The sequence below is a fragment of the Neofelis nebulosa genome, chromosome 14, assembly GCF_028018385.1.
Source record: "Neofelis nebulosa isolate mNeoNeb1 chromosome 14, mNeoNeb1.pri, whole genome shotgun sequence".
NCBI lineage: Eukaryota > Metazoa > Chordata > Mammalia > Carnivora > Felidae > Neofelis > Neofelis nebulosa.
Window position 1 is genome coordinate 63232859 of NC_080795.1, and position 15998 is coordinate 63248856.

The window sequence follows — 15998 nt, forward strand, 5'->3', positions numbered from 1 at the left end:
AATCCAGGCAAGAGATGATGGAGTTTAGAATATGATAGTGGCAGAGTAAAAATGGAGAAAAAAAATGCATAGGGAAGATATAAACTAGGTGTAATTGATCGAGCTGGATTCTATCTCGAGCACCTGAATAAAAGGTGATACCTTTCACTAAAGTAATCTATGGGAGTGGAGTTGGGGGAAAGGGAAAGTAATAAATTCTATTTGAAACTCATTCGCACGTTTGAATTTGGAAATGCCTTGCCAACGACAAGTCCTGATCTCAGAAGAACCATATAAGCTAGAGAGAGGTGCAGCTTTGGATATGTGAGCGTACAAGTGGTCAGTGATGCCATGGTGATCTCTAGCTCACCATGGAGAAATGTACAGAGGGAAAAGGGATGAGAACACTGGCACATCAAAGTAGGTGGAGGAAAAACAGCCCAAGAAAGAAACCAAAGGGCACTCTCCAGAGGTTTAGATACAACGTGGCTTGACATAAGTCAGTGAAAGAGAGACCTAGGAATAGTGACCAACCCATCAAATGCTGTAGAGGCATGAACTTGTTGTTGGCTGTTCAGTGGAGACTCCAAAGCAATGATGAGAACACAGCCAAGCAGCCAAACTAGGTAGAAAGTATTTATGTCATAGTCACTGAACACCTACTAGAGACTGGGTGCCGAGGAAAAAAACAGGAGAGTAAATTCTAGGTCCCTTGACATGAAGAAAAACAATTCAATTCATTCTTTGACATTCCAAAATCCCAGGTCTTTCCTTTGTCTTATCCAAAATGATCTCAATCTGCTCTATAGGTACCTATGTACCTATAGGTCCATAGTACTTTATCCACAACTTTAAGCTCCAAACAGCTCTGGAAACTGTGTTTTGTTTTCGTTTCAAGAATCTGACCTGGACAAATAAGAGGTTATTTTTAGTCTTTATTTATCTCTTAATGTGAACATTCATATGTTTGACTGCAGAAATATTGATACAGATGATTATAACGTACTGTACTGTACCCCACTTATGGTCATAAAATACATGGCACATGTTCTTTATTTGCTTCTTAAAATCTCTCCCCCTTCAATAATTAAATTCCAAAACACATACGATGCGAGATTATGGACATCTAGAATTAAAGCACTTTATTAAAACACCTCAGAAAATAGACATTTTTCTTCTTTCTAGATTAGATACTTCTGATGGGAGCCATATATAATATTTATTTTGAGTGTGAAACTTTCTGGCAGAAATCAAGTCCTTGCACTAAACAATAGTCTATTTGTCCCTCTCTATGGCAACTATCACCACTGTGCCACTGCATTCACTCCGAGTACAGCAGCAGAGACTGGAGGGTGCTCCTCAGCTTGCAAGGAAATGTCCTGTCCCGGAGCTGACCTCACTCCCCTGAGCGTTCTCTCTGCTTCCTTAGCTCTATGGCCCAGGGTCTGCTGGCTCCCTTTTCTGCCCTGCACCTGGGCCTGCTTCCGTTTTCTTTTCCATGAAATCTTAGGCCAGGAGACTCTTCCCATTCTTATTTGGCAAGCTTGGGATCATTACCATTTCAGAGCTGGAAGAAAATTGAGAGACAGCATTGTGTTTAGTCCCCCTCCTTGTAGAAACAAGGACACTGAGGGGCAGAGAAATGAGGGGACTTGGCCACATTGCCTAGGTAATTTATGACCAAGTGAGGACTTCAATCCAGCCTGCTATTTCACCTTCCCAGCTCAAGGGAGCCAAACATCAGATGCATGGGTGCAGTAGGTTCTGTAGTGGACACTTTTGTTTGCTTTGTTTGTTGGATTATTTATTTTACTCTCCAGTTTTCCTCTGGGATATCACTTCCACATCTTTATCCCTGTGGTTCAAGCAAATGTACTCAACTCCCTAATTCCATGGGTAGCAAATAACTGGAGCCAGGCCAGTCACAGAAATAAACTCCCAAACCAGTCGGACAGAGATCTGGGAAGCTTTGGAACAATTACCAAGAGGAGGGCATATGTGCACTCTTTAATCCCCATTGGACTTCAGTGGCATCTGGGACCACATGGCCCAGAGTTATTTAGAGCCATCTGACTATCACATGAAGCCAAGAAGGGAAGCCAGAGCCTAGAGGTGGAAAGACAGGGTGTTCTGATGACACTGAGTTTCCAAATTCTCCCATGCCTGAACCCCTTCTACCTCTGATTTTTTCAGTCACATAAACCAATTAATTTCTTCTTCTGTTTAAGCTCACTCTGAGTGGATTATCTGTCACTTGCAAACAAAAATTCCTTACCACATAAAATGACCTTTTATAAAGCCTCTTCAAATACTGTCTGTTTGTGGTTTGATGATTTTTTTCTAAAGGTCTGGTATTTCTGGAATCTCTGAAATTCAATAACTTGCGGAATTGAGGTGAAGTGAGGAAATACACAGAGGGACACTTGTGTCTCGATAATACGCTATAGTTTCTACTCTACATAAATGATAGCATTGCACATTTTACCGAAGTCCGATGTTCTCATTTTATGCTGGGTGTGTGACTCCATTTGCTTAATTTGAAACGTATGCAAGCATCCTAACTTTTAATGTTGCAAACTGAGCTCTGGCATTGGGCTTTTCTGTTTATCTGTGTTTATAAAATCATCGTCTCTTGTTCTTAAGAACAAGAAGAGTTACAAGGGTGTTTTTTTTTTTATGTTACATAGTTTTTTTTTAAATAAATAAGTCTTAAGAGGTTTCGTAAACTTCAAACCACTGTAAAAGAATGACATGATATGAGCTAAATGTAAATGAATCAGAAACTTTCAGATTAAATTTACCTTCAAATCCACATGAGTTTATAGACCAAAGGGAAGCTTTGATATCTTAAAAAGCCCATGGGAGAGTGGGTAATATTTAACATGTTGGTCTATGCCAAATTAGGCCCTTTTTATTGAATAGTTATCTCCTTTGCATATGGAAAGGCCTCCCAAACAGGGTGTTTTCTTGAGTAAAATCAATGAAGAAGACAGCTCACGTGCCACTACTCAGATGAGATGAGCCAGTCGCAAGGCAATTTCAGGTTTAGGAGAAAAGGACATGGTTGCTTAAAGACACCAACAGCAACTGATTATGCACATCTTCTTTTGAAAGGAGACTTCAGTCCCCTTGTTCAGCTTCCAAACCACCTGCCTACTCATTTCTATTCTCATTCTTGGCTTTGGTTGCCTGCTTCTCCAACCTTATGCCACTCTCCTCTTTCTTAACGCCTATTTAGCTATATATCATGCTCCTTTCTCTATCTTGAACTTGTCAAACTCTTTCATGCCTTGGGACCTTTGCATTGCCATTCCCTCTATCTAGAAGACTCTTTTGATGACTCCTTGCAAATTGGTCCATATGATATTCTCAGAAGAACCTTCACTGCTCATCCTATCTCCATGCCCCATTATTCTCTCTCATATCATCCTATCAACTTCCTTCATAGCTATTATAACAATTGTATGCATCCTACTTATTAACTCTTTTGTCTGTCTCTCCCTTTTAAAGTATAAGCACCTAAAGTGAAGAGATCATTTTTTTGTTTGTTTACTGCTATATCTCCAGAGCTGTGAACAGTGACCACCACATAGTGTACAAACAATAAATATTTGTGGAATGAATGAGAGGATGAAGGAATGAAGGATGAAACTGTGCAAATATGCTCCTTCACCTAAAGGATTATTTATAGAAGGGGAAGGTTATTGTGCTCAAATGTTAGCTATTCTAGATAAGGTTGAATAAGCAGGCTTCTCTCTACTTGTTTAGTTTCCATTAAGTTCCATTAAGAAAAGCAACATGAACCATGACTTCATGATCCAAAAAACATTAATCTAAAAAACATTAATACTTCATCAGGAACTGCTTCACCAATGACCATACACTGTTAAACTGTCTCTACAAATTAGGAAAAACCAAACATCCAGAATTCTAGGGTACTAGAATGAGTTCTATGATTTTTTTTACCTTGGACCTTTCTTAGAGATGAACCAGGAGTACAGTTTGCCCTAAGTTTAAGGACAAACACTAACTGCCCACAGGAGAAGTGACTCAGTCTTAATGGAAAACAGGAAAGATATCAGGCTGGATATTGTCCATGGTAAGATCAATTATTTAAAACAATATGTCAATTTCCCATCTATCTATGTGTACTCACAAAATAAGTTGAACAGAAACCATAAATACATTGCTTCATTTAATTTTATGACAACTCAGGGGTGCCTGGGTGGCTTAGTTGGTGAAGTGTCCGACTTTGGCTCAGGCCATGATCTCAGGGTTTGTGAATTTGAGCCCCACATCAGGCTCTGCACTGATAGCTTCAGATCCTCTGTTTCCCTCTCTCTCTGCCGCTTCCCCTCTCATAAGGGCGCATTCAGGCACATGCAGTCTCTCTCTTTCTCTCTTAAAAATAAACATTAAAAAAAATTAACTTTATGAAAACTCAGAATACAGGAATAATAGGCATTTCATATCCGTATTTTCGATGTGAGACCCTAAGCTTTCCCAACTTCCCAAACCAGAAATTCTGAAGACAAGACCACTGGTTGCTACTGAGAGATGAGAACACTCATGGTGTCTGTAAGCCTAGTGAAAAGAAAAGCCTAGTTTTAAGAAAGCGAATAATAAGGAGCTTTTCTCTATACTTCTCATATAATTAAAAATCAATAACTTATTGTGTGTAAAGTTCATGCTGGGTTTGGTGGGTGACATAAGAGTTTGTACGACAAAAATCTCCTGACCAGGAGCTATCGACATAGTGTAAGATCAGACATGCACACATAAAAGGTTTTGTAAGAGTTGCAGATTCAGATCGTTGGTGCTAAAGGAATTAGGCAGAGGTGAAAAGGGGGGCATCAACCCACGACTGGAGTAGACAACGAAAGTGCTTCTTGAAGAAGATGGAAATTCAGCTCAGCAGAGCCAACTCAGACACAAGGGCTTGGTGGATAAAGTCTTCACATAAACACTGACAAGGGGGAAAGTATGCCATACTTTGGGAAAGAAACTGACTTGGACAAAGGGTCTACCTTGATGGAGAGAAGCTGGGTTATAAAGAACCTTAAAGCCAAAGGGGCACCTGGGTGGCTCAGTCAGTTGAGCACCTGACTCTTGATTTTGGCTCGGGTCATGATCTTGTGGTCATGAGACCAAGCCCCGCATCAGGCTCTGTGCTGAGTGTGGAGTCTGCTTAAGATTCTCTTCTCTCTTTCTCTCTCTCTTTCTCTCTCTCTCACACACACATATACACACACACGCACACACACACACAAATCTTGAAGCCAAACTACAGAGGTCAAGGTGCCTGGTGGTGTCATTAGAGGCAAACGTATATACAGCAGAGGAAGAGGAAAGTGAGTAAAAAGGAAAGATGTAGACAAGAAATGAAAGGGAAGAAGGAGTGGAGAAAAGGAGAGAAAGAAAAGGAAGAAGTGTTTTATAGTAGAGGGTGAAGCTGATCCCCCAAAAAATTGTCATTTTTCTTCAAAGACAACTTATTTTCTAATTTTTTTAATGTTCATTTATTTTTGAGAGAGAGGCAGAGCACAAGCACAGTGGGGTGGGGGTGGGGGTGGCAATGGACAGAGAGAAGGAGACACAGAATCTGAAGCAGGATCCAGACTCTGAGCTGTCAGCACAGAGGCTGATACAGGGCCAAACTCATGGACCAAAGTTATGACCTGCGCTCAAGTCGAACGCTTAACCAACGGAGCCACCCAGGTGTCCCTAAAGACACCTTATTTCCTAAACCGAAAACACTAGGACAGATGACTGGCTGCTATAGAAAATTCTGGGTGCATAGCTACCATGTCCATAGGTCAGACTGCTTACCTGTACTGCCTTTGAGGCATGTTTTTAAGTTAAAGCCTGATAGGGTTTTTGTTGCTGTCATTGTTTTAATGGATACGTGCATCCTTCAAGCAACTATAAATCATAAGCACATCTTCCAACAAAATTAAGCTATTCTTGGAGACATCCACCTGGTATCTGGGCATTGAGGGAATGAGAGGCAGGGATAGAAGCACCAGGAAATTGAGAATAGAATTAACGTCACCTAATTTGGGAGATGCAGAAGAGACCACCAGAGGTGGAGCTGGGAAGTGCCCTATGGAGATGAGGGCCTTGGCTGGCAGGAAAAGGGAAAACAACTAATGAGGGCCTCACAGGATGTGTGCTAAAAAATTTGTTCTTTTATGTCTTAGGAGAATCCCAAGAGGAATTGTTATAGCCCCTCATTCAAATGGAGGGAAAAAAAATTAAGTAACTTATCCACAATCACATGTTAAGTGGTAAGTCCAGTCTGATTCTTAACATTGCTGAAATCCATTCCTTCCGTTCACCCCCACAGCCATCCTTTCTTTTCAACCCATTACAGCTCTTGCCGGGATTCCTATAGTCACTCACCAAACAATATCCCTGACTCCAATCCTGTCCGGCTACAGTCTATTCTCTGTGCTGCAGCTAGGTGAGCTTATCAAACCAGAAATCAGATCAACTCACTCTCCTGCTTGATCCTTCCAAAGACAATATGTTTTCCTCTGACCAAAAGGCCAGACTCCTTAGCCATGGCTATAAGTGGGCCAACCATACAATGTATCTTCTTTTCGGGTGCCTGGATGGCTCAGCCCATTAAGCGTCTGCTTTTAAATTCTGCTCAAGTCATGACCCCACAGTTTGTGAGTTCAAACTCCCTGTTGGGCTCTGTGCTGATAGCATGCAGCCTGCTTGGGATTCTCTCTCTGTGTCTCTCTCTCCCTCTCCCCTGCTCCTAAATAAATAAATAAATAAACAAATAAGATACACTTTTTAATTCTTTTGAAAGAGAAGGGGAGGCTACTAAAATTAACCTGGGACAAGAGGCATGAATGAGGACTGTCCCACGTAAATAAGGACATGTGATCTCTTACTAGAGAGCCTTTCATGACCTGCTCATTACTTTCCGACTCACCCTTCACCAATTCCCCATGGCCTTCTTGTACTCTTGCTGTACTAAACTACTGGAAATCCCTACATCATAGTAGTTTCACTTCTGGGGTCTTAATACACACTTTCTCATTATCTCATCTCTCTTCACCAATTGTTCTTCACCCAGCTACCCTTTAGAACCCAGATCAGAGTTTACTTCCTCTATGAAATTTCCCCCACCCCAACTCCTTGAGGCCGGATTCAGTGATGGTTTTTTTGGTTCCATTTCACCATGTGCATGCCCTAGGGTTACATTTAATAGATCACACACACATCTGCTTCCTTGTACATCTTCCCCTCTGATTGGATACTTCTTTACTGTAATTAAACACCTAGTACATAGTTCCATTCCTACTATAAAGGAGGCATTTATATAGAGGTTTAATAAATACATGTTGAGAGGATAAATGGGTACATGGGTAATTGAAAGGATAAAAAAATAAGTTGTTTTCCAAACTTGTAACCCACTGATATGATTCAGTTTTCATTTCCTTCAAGGTGAATGATTTCCTAGCCTGGCTATGCATCTGAATCACTGAACTGGGTTACCAGATATTGGGGCTAAAGAATCTGTATTTTTAGCAAAATTTCTGGGTGATTCTTATTCAACCCACGTCCAGTTGGTCTGGATTTAAGAAACTACATCTCTGCAACGATCACCTGATAGATTTACTTTATTCTCATACGGTTTGTTCTGGTGGAGAGAAATATTAACCCTCTATTTTAAAGTGAGAAGTTATTTGCCTTGGAGTTATTAGGTTACAGTATCTGCAGTCTCAGGATCCTCGGTGCACTAATGTTTTCTTAAAAGAGTTCAGTATACCGAATTGATATGAAATGAACAAAGATACATCTATTCAGATATGAATCCCAGGGTTCCCACTCCAGATATCCATATCTCCAATCTGGGAGCTGTCTCCTATTGGCTCGCTCCTATGGTCAACATTTTTAAGATAAGAAAGTTTCCTTAGAACAAGCCAGCAGCCAGGAGTGGGGAGAAGGCAAGAGTTCTCCATGGGGAATACATTTGCTGAATTTTTTCAAATTGCCACATTTCCTATCTTTAGCATTTGAAAAATATTGACTGTACTGAAAAGTTTTAAATTTATGGCAGGTTACTGGGGATTTTTCAGTGTAGCCTGATCCAAGCATTCCCTTTGAAGTAGTGCCTATAATATAGTGCACTTCACCAAAGAAGAGAAAAGAAAAATAGTCCGTCTCCTTGAGAACAAGAACAAACGACTTGCAAACATGAATTGAAAGCCTACTTTCTGAGTAGAGGACCTGAGCTGTTCAGCACGAGTGACCAACAAAGCCATGACCTACCTCCCCACCTCATGCAACCACAGCTGGGAGACTCGACAGAGCAATGACCTCTCTGCTGACTTCTCAGTTAGCCTCCGGCCTGTCAACTGGCAAATAAGAAATCTCAAAAAAGGAAGAGCCGTTGGAGTTCTAAATGAAGGCAGGAAAATGAAGGACAGAAGACAGACTCCACTGCCTCTCCTGCTGCCAGTTTGTTGTAAGTGTTGGATGAAGCACTCAAGTTCTGGGCTGAGTATTTTATCCCTTCATAAAAATAAGCCTCACAGCTCTTGCCCAACTTGCCAGGCCTAATGACCACAATTCAATGCCATAAAATGCTTTGCATTCCTTGGTGAAAGCTGCCATATAAAAGGTCAGGATACCAGCCTGGGCTTGTTTTGTTCCCGGGATTAAAATTTTGAGACTACAAATTTGACATTATTATTTTTGAAAACCACTCAAACAAGGCTGAAGATAGATTAAATACCATCTAAGGCTTTGGTGACTTCACCCATAGGCACTTGGGTATACTATGAATGCAGGATAATGGAGAGGCTTTGGATCTCCATGTAGCAGGAAATTGGTGATATATAAATCAGGAGGGCTTCCCTGTAGAGTATAAATGAGAGGACAATTGAAAAACGAGTAGCTGTACATCAGAGCAGGAAGAAGCATAGGTGGCATTTAGAAAAGGAAAATGAGTGTATTTAAATAGAAAATCTAAACTAGGAAGAGAAAACTTCTGATGTAGAGAATTTGAAAGACATATAGGTATTTGAAAATGTCAAAAAAAAAAAAAAATGTCAAGCAAAAAGATCTTGCTCATCAGTCCAGTTAAGAAGATTGAGCACGTGTGTTTTTTTTTAAACTTTTTGTTTTGAAATAAGTTTAGATTTACTGAGTAGTTGCAAAAAATAGTAAAGCAAGTTCACATATACTGTTCACCAAACTTCCCCTAATGTTAACATCTTACATAACAATAGTACAATTATTAAAATCAGGAAATTAACATTGATTCAATACTGTTTTTTTTTTAAGTTTATTTATTTATTTTGAGAGAGAGAGAGAGAGCACGAGCAGGGAAGGGACAGAGAGAGAGGGAGAGAGAGAGAATCCCAAGCAGGCTCCACACTGTCAGCGCAGAGCCCGATGTGGGGCTCAAACTCATGAACTGCAAGTTAATGACCTGAGCAACATTGATACAATACTCTTAACTAACCTACAAACTTCATTCAAATTTCCCTGGTTTTCCCACTATGTCCTTTTTCTGCAGGAGGATCCAATTTAGGATCCTACATTGAACTTCATTGCCACATCTCCTCTGTCTCCTCCAATTAGTGACAGTTTATGAGTCATTTCTTTTACTCTTTACCTTGTCATTTTCAAAGAATACTGGTCATTTATTCTGTGGAATATTCTTCCGTTTGGGTTTGTCTGAGACTTCCTCATGTTAGATAGGAGAAATTGGGCCAGGATGTCACAGAAATGATGCCGTGCCTTTCTCAGTACATCAGATCAGGTGGACACTATGTTGATATGCCTGATTACTGGTGACGTCAACTTTGATCACTGGTTAACACGGTGCCTGTCGGAGTTCTTTGCTATAAAACGCTTTCCCCCATTGTAATTTATGATTAGATTATGAAGAAATATTCTGAGATCATGCAAATATAATTTTCTTAAAAAAAACACAACTTTATGTGTATAGTGCAGTTTTAGGGTCACAGCAAAATTAAGGAGAAGATAGAACTTTCCCGTATACCCCTTACTCTACACATTCATAACCTCCCCCCATTTTCAGTATCCCGCACCAGAGTGATACAGAGTGGTATTTGGTACAGAGGGGTATTTGTTACAATCAGTGAACATACATTGACACCTACTAACCACACAAAGTCCATACTTTGCCTTAGGGTTCACTCTTGGTGGGGTACATTCTATGGGTTTGGACAAAAGTATAATGGCATGTATCTATCATTATAGTATCATGCAGACTCTTTGCACTGCCTTAGAAGTCCGCTGTGCCTCACCTATTCATCCCTCTATAACCCAACCATGGCTCTTTTTACTGTCTCTACAGGTTTGTCTTTTTCCAAAATACATACAGCTGGCATCATAAAATATGTAGCTTTTTCTGATTGGCTTCCTTCACTTACTAATATGCATTTAATGCTACTTCCATGTTTTTTCATGGCTTGATAGCTCATTTCTTTGTAACACTAATAATATTCCATTTTCTAGATGTACCACAGTCTATCCATTTGCCTACTGAAGGACATCTTGGTTGCTTCCAAATTTTAGCACTTATGAACCAAGTTGGTATAAACATTCATGTGAAGGTTTTCACGTGGACGTAAGTTTTCAAGTCCTTTGTGTAAGTATTAAGAAAAAAGATTACTGGATCATATAGTATATTTAGTCCTGTAGGAAATAGTCAGAATGTCTTCTAAAATGTGCCATTTTACATTCCTACCTAGCAATGAATGAGAGTTCCTGTCTTTCCACACCCTCCTCAGTACTTGGCATTGTCGGGGTTCCAGATTTGGGGCATTCCAAAAGGTATATAGTAGTATCTCATGGTTGTTTTAATTTGCATCTTTCTGATGACATATAATGTATAGCATCTTTTCATACAAATATGCTTTTAGTCACACACTTTTGCTCACTAATTTTAACATTTATCAAGGGTTCTTATGTGCAAAATTATTGCTGTTAGTTTTGCCGAATGATAATTTTTCTATTGCCCTTGTCATTTCTACATTTAATAAGAGGACAATATTGTTTCAGTGAGGCCTAATGAAAAGATTTTCTGAGACAAAGAGCTTGTACTTTATGGCAAAAGCCTTATTCTAGCCCTAGAATAAGGGGAAGAAGCTTCACATTCTTATTTGTATTCCTTTTACCAAAGATGGTATTTGCAAACTCTCCTAATACTTGGTATAAATAGAATTCATCGTGCCCAGTTAGGATATAAGTGGAATTTTCATTTAAATGGGCACAGTCTGAAATAGCAACTTAATGATAAAACTTAAATTCTCATATTTATAGGTCCTTTTTTATTTAAAAATTCAGCAATTAATCTTGAATTCCATATTCAATGCTACGTACTATAGTTAGCACTAGAGATATAGTACAGACTAATACAGACATGTTCCCAGCCCTCATGGAATTTTTGGTAGAACAGAGGAGGCAAGTGATAATATAATGCATTGAAATTACAGTGAATTCATAAATGGAAAAGAACAGTTCACTCTATAGAAGAATAAATGTACCTAACCTAGTCTGGATTGGGCAACTGATCTGATCTACAAGAGTGTCTCGGGCAAAAAAAAAAAAAAAAGCTAAAACCCTTGATAGGATGATAGTGTATAAAGATAAATGAGGGGTGTGAGGAACCGAGAAATCATGAGGCTGAGGAAACCATAAAGGGAAAATCTTTGCAGGCCACTTGGAACATCTGAGAACCATTAATATTGACCAGGGAAGCAACGGAAAGTCACTTCAGAGCTTCTAACAGAGGTGCAACAGATTTGCATTGGCAACATCTGAAGACTACACTGGCAGGCTGGGGGCGGACTGGTTACAACCGGGTTAATACAGGCTATGAAAAGACCATTTGGAAGTTTAGTGAGGCAACACAGGCAAGAGACAAAACTATTTCAGACTTAGGTAATGATCATAGAAGTGGAGAAAAGAAGAAAGATTCAGGAGATGCTGAAAGGTAGGATAAATCTGGGGCACCTTAGTGGCTCAGTCAGTTAAGCATCCAAATCTTGGTTTCGGCTCAGATCATGATCTCATGGTTCGTGGGTTTGAGCCCCACATGGGTCTCTACGCTGACAGTGTAGACGCTGACAGTGTAGGCGCTGACAGTGACAGACTGCCTGGGATTCTCTGTCTCCCTCTCTCTCTGCCCCTCCCCTTCACTTTCTCTCTCTCTCAAAATAAACAAGTAAACATTAAAAAAATAAAAATAAATAAAAGGTAGAATAAATCTGGACTTAGAACTGTATGCGAAAGATGGGAGAGACAGACATATCCATGGTCACCCCCAGGACTCTGGCTTGGACAACTGAGTACGCAATGGAGCACTCACTGAGATAGGGCAAGCAGAGGAGGAAGTTGGTTAGGGAAGCTCATGACTTCAATTTTGGACATAAACAGTTTGGGAAGAAGCAAGTGTAAATGTTAAATGGGGAGTTGAATGTGTATGTCCAAGCCCCAGGAAAAAATTGATGCTGCACGTGTGGCTTTTGAGGTTATTTTTTTTTAATGTTTATATATTTATTTTGAGAGAGAGTACACATTCGCAAGTGGGGGAGGAGCATAGAGAGAGAGAGAGAGAGGGTGAGAGAGAATCTCAAGAAGGCTTCGTGCTGTCAGTGCAGAGCCAACTGTGACCTGAGTCAAAATCAAGAGTCTGATGCTTAACTGACTGAACCACCCAGACACCCCTGCATGGACACTTCTGGTCTGTCTTCGTATCAAACGGTCTTTCAGCCACCTTCTGTACAGTTAGCGCCTCCCTCTGTTCCAGTTAATGTATTGCTATATAACAAACTACCCCGAGACTTACTGACTGAAAACAACGTATCATCTTTCATAGTTCTGGATTGACTGGACTTAGCTAGATGTTTCTTGCTCGCAGTCTCTTATGCAGACGCAGTCAGATATCTGCTAGGCCTACCATCATCTGAATGCTTAACTGGGGTGAGCCAACAGGATGGATCGTTCACATGGTTGGTGGTTCAGGCTGTCTGTCAGCCAGGGGGGCGTGGGGCTCATGCCAATGTTAAGTGTGTTGTCTCTCAGCTCCAAATCTACCTTTCCCTGCCCTTTGGCGGGATACCGCAACTGGACCCTGCAATCAATTCTTCATTGCCAGCTAGTGAAACATCAGGCTTTTCACAGGGGGCTTTGGAGTGACCCTGGTATCCCTGGGTGACAGTGGCAAGAAGACATTTCTCTTCAGGGTTGTGATCTCCATTGTTATCATGCAGCCTGAGAGTCTGATGGTCCTTGTGGACAAGCTCCAGATGCACCCTCAGACCACGCTCTGCCCCTGGCGACCGTTGGCGTACTTGCAGCCGGCAGCTTCAGCTGTAGCTCTGTTGTGCACTCGGGCCACGTGCTACCACCAGGGCCTCCTCTGGGCAGCCCCAGCTTGCTCCTCAACCCTCCTCTCTCACCTTCTTGCCACTTACAAGCTGTGTCTCTGGGGTAGTCACAACCGCTTCTAAAGAGTTCAAATCTCAGCACTGGGGAACAGGACTCTCTCCTAGTCCGAAATTCCTTCTCTCATCCTAGAGATGATGGTTTGCACCTGTTATTTCTGGGCCTCTGAAAATCCACTCTTTCTTCGTTTAGTAGTTGACCACCTCTACTAGATGACAATTACCTACATTACATTTTCCCTGTTCTGATAACAGGTGTGGTTTCTGTCTCATGACTAGACCCTTATTGATTTACCGTTCCATGTGGTGTGGCCAGGACCTCTCATAAGGTGGGTTCCTAGAGAGAGTGACTCCGGGCTCATCCCTAGCTTATCTTTTCTTCCCTATATATATTTATCTTCCAGTTATCTCATCTAGTACCTCGTTTAAAATAGCATCCAGATGCTGATGGCTCCCAAAATTACACCTCCAACCTATACCCCACGGAGCTCCAGCTCGTATCTTCAGCTATGCACTTAACCCCTCTAATAGATAGTTCAAACAAAGCTCGTAATTGCTCACATCCCCAAACAAACAAATTATTTCAAGAAGCCACCACTATTTGTTCAAGCTAAAGGAAGAAAAGTTACTCATCATTCTCTGTCCTTCTCCCTGCCCTCCCCTGACTCCAATACATAAGTAAATTGGTTCCATTTTCTCTCCAAAGTGTATTGCAAAGCCACCCACCCTAATCTAAGTGACAATCATCCCTCTCTGACCTCCCAATACCTCTAACCACCTCTAATGTTATCTTCACACACCAACCAGAATAAACTTAAAAACCTAAGTCTGATCATGAGTTTTCTTCAGTGATATCTTACTGCACTGAGTAGACGGGCCAGCATTTGGAGAACACTGTGACTCTGTAGAGAAGTGGAGACTATTGGCCTCCTGCCTCCTCCTTTAAACTTAACTGATTCTTCCTCTCACTCATTCTGCTCCAACCACACCACCCTCTTGAATTCCTAGAGCAGCTAAAGCCTTTTCTTTCTCTGGACTTCCAGAGTTCGTTCTCTGCCTGTGATGTTCTTTTTCTGCCTTTGCACGTGGTTTAGGTCTCCTCCAGAGGCCACTCCTCCCACACCCTAACTACACGTTCACTCTTTGTGTTTCTTTCTTGGTGTGATTAGTCAGTTTTCAGTCAGTTCCTTTTTGATAATCTATGTCCTTATTTATGGAATATAAGCACGATTTATCAATTCTACAAGTATTTTACAAGTTCTTGCTATGTTTCTGATGTTTTTCTGGGCACTAGAATACAGCGGTGACCAATATCCTGCCGTCTCAGAGATTACATTTGATTTAGGTAATCAGTAAACCAATATAAGAGTGTAAGAAAGAAAGTCCAATTTTATTTAATTCCAAATAAAAACAAAGAGCAGGGCCTACATCTGAAGGGAAATTTTCCATCTTGCTTATATTGCTAAGATTCTTTGATAAATTTCTATAATGTAAACGTTAGGCAATAATCAAGGCAGCTCTGGTGGGCACAGAATATCAATGTGGGGAGATGCCACTTACATGGCCTGTTTACATCTCCCATTCTGCTTTTAACATAGAAGGCGGTGGTGACATTTACTTGTTTTCCTTAGTCGTTCTTGTAGATTCATGTAGGTGTCTCCATCTGGAGCTGTAATTCAAATCTGCATTGAATGCCAGCCAGAATTTGTAGAACACTGTGAATTTCTTTATAACAAGCTCATAGAGGATGGTAGCTGGGGTGGGGAGGAATAGCTACCCAGGCTTCCATGCATGTGGATCCCAAACCCACTGAAGACTCCAGAGAACAAACAAGAAATGCAGTAAGAATGAACATACCATGGACAGAACACAACCTTGGGCCACATGAGATAGAAACTCACATCTCATTTAAGTAGACGAAAGGACAGAACTTTCTAATTTTTTGAAGCCACTCACCATAGATTATCTGTGTATGGAGTTGAACTGTATAAAAAAATTCTAACTAAAAAGAGAGATATATTGATCACAGTGAACCTCAGAATCTTAAAATCATTGCTCCGTAGAGCAACATGGATGATAGATACCAAAAATCAAAAGCATGAATTCCCTACACAATGTCCCTGCCAAGCTTTCTTTTGGATCATGTTTATACACTTATGATGCCAAAACACTCAGTTCTTTTTCATCTAAAGACACTTCAGGCTGTTAAAAAAAAAAAAAAAAAACTTTTACTTATGCAATTCAAGGGTCTCTAAGCTGCTAATATGAAACTTTCTGGACATCAGTTTTCATTAATGCAAAAGCAAAAGGACTCAAGCCTCCATCCTACACACTTGAAAATTTTAGTTTTCTTACAATAGTCTGGGGGATGATCTGTGGGTTCAGTGGGCTTCCTGGACCTTCTGATTTTAGATTCCTGCTCACATTGAATGCACCACCCAGGTTCATTATCTTACTTTTCATTTCATACCTATTTCATTTCTCAAAGCACCCACTACTAAAAGCCATTTATGAAACCTGTTATTGTAAATTGGTGGGGTCACAGAAGGAGAGCAATTATGAGATATGACAGTTATG

At 40.6% G+C, this 15998-nt stretch overlaps 1 long non-coding RNA gene across 1 annotated transcript; it reads right to left on the reverse strand.

Moving 5' to 3' along the window:
- Nucleotides 1-1095: 1095 nt before the first annotated feature.
- Nucleotides 1096-8476, reverse strand: LOC131495013 (uncharacterized). The gene is made up of 2 exons (XR_009253718.1): nt 8269-8476; nt 1096-1546 (listed from the first exon to the last, which is right to left on the reverse strand). It is a non-coding gene; the product is annotated as an uncharacterized LOC131495013 (long non-coding RNA).
- Nucleotides 8477-15998: the final 7522 nt, after the last annotated feature.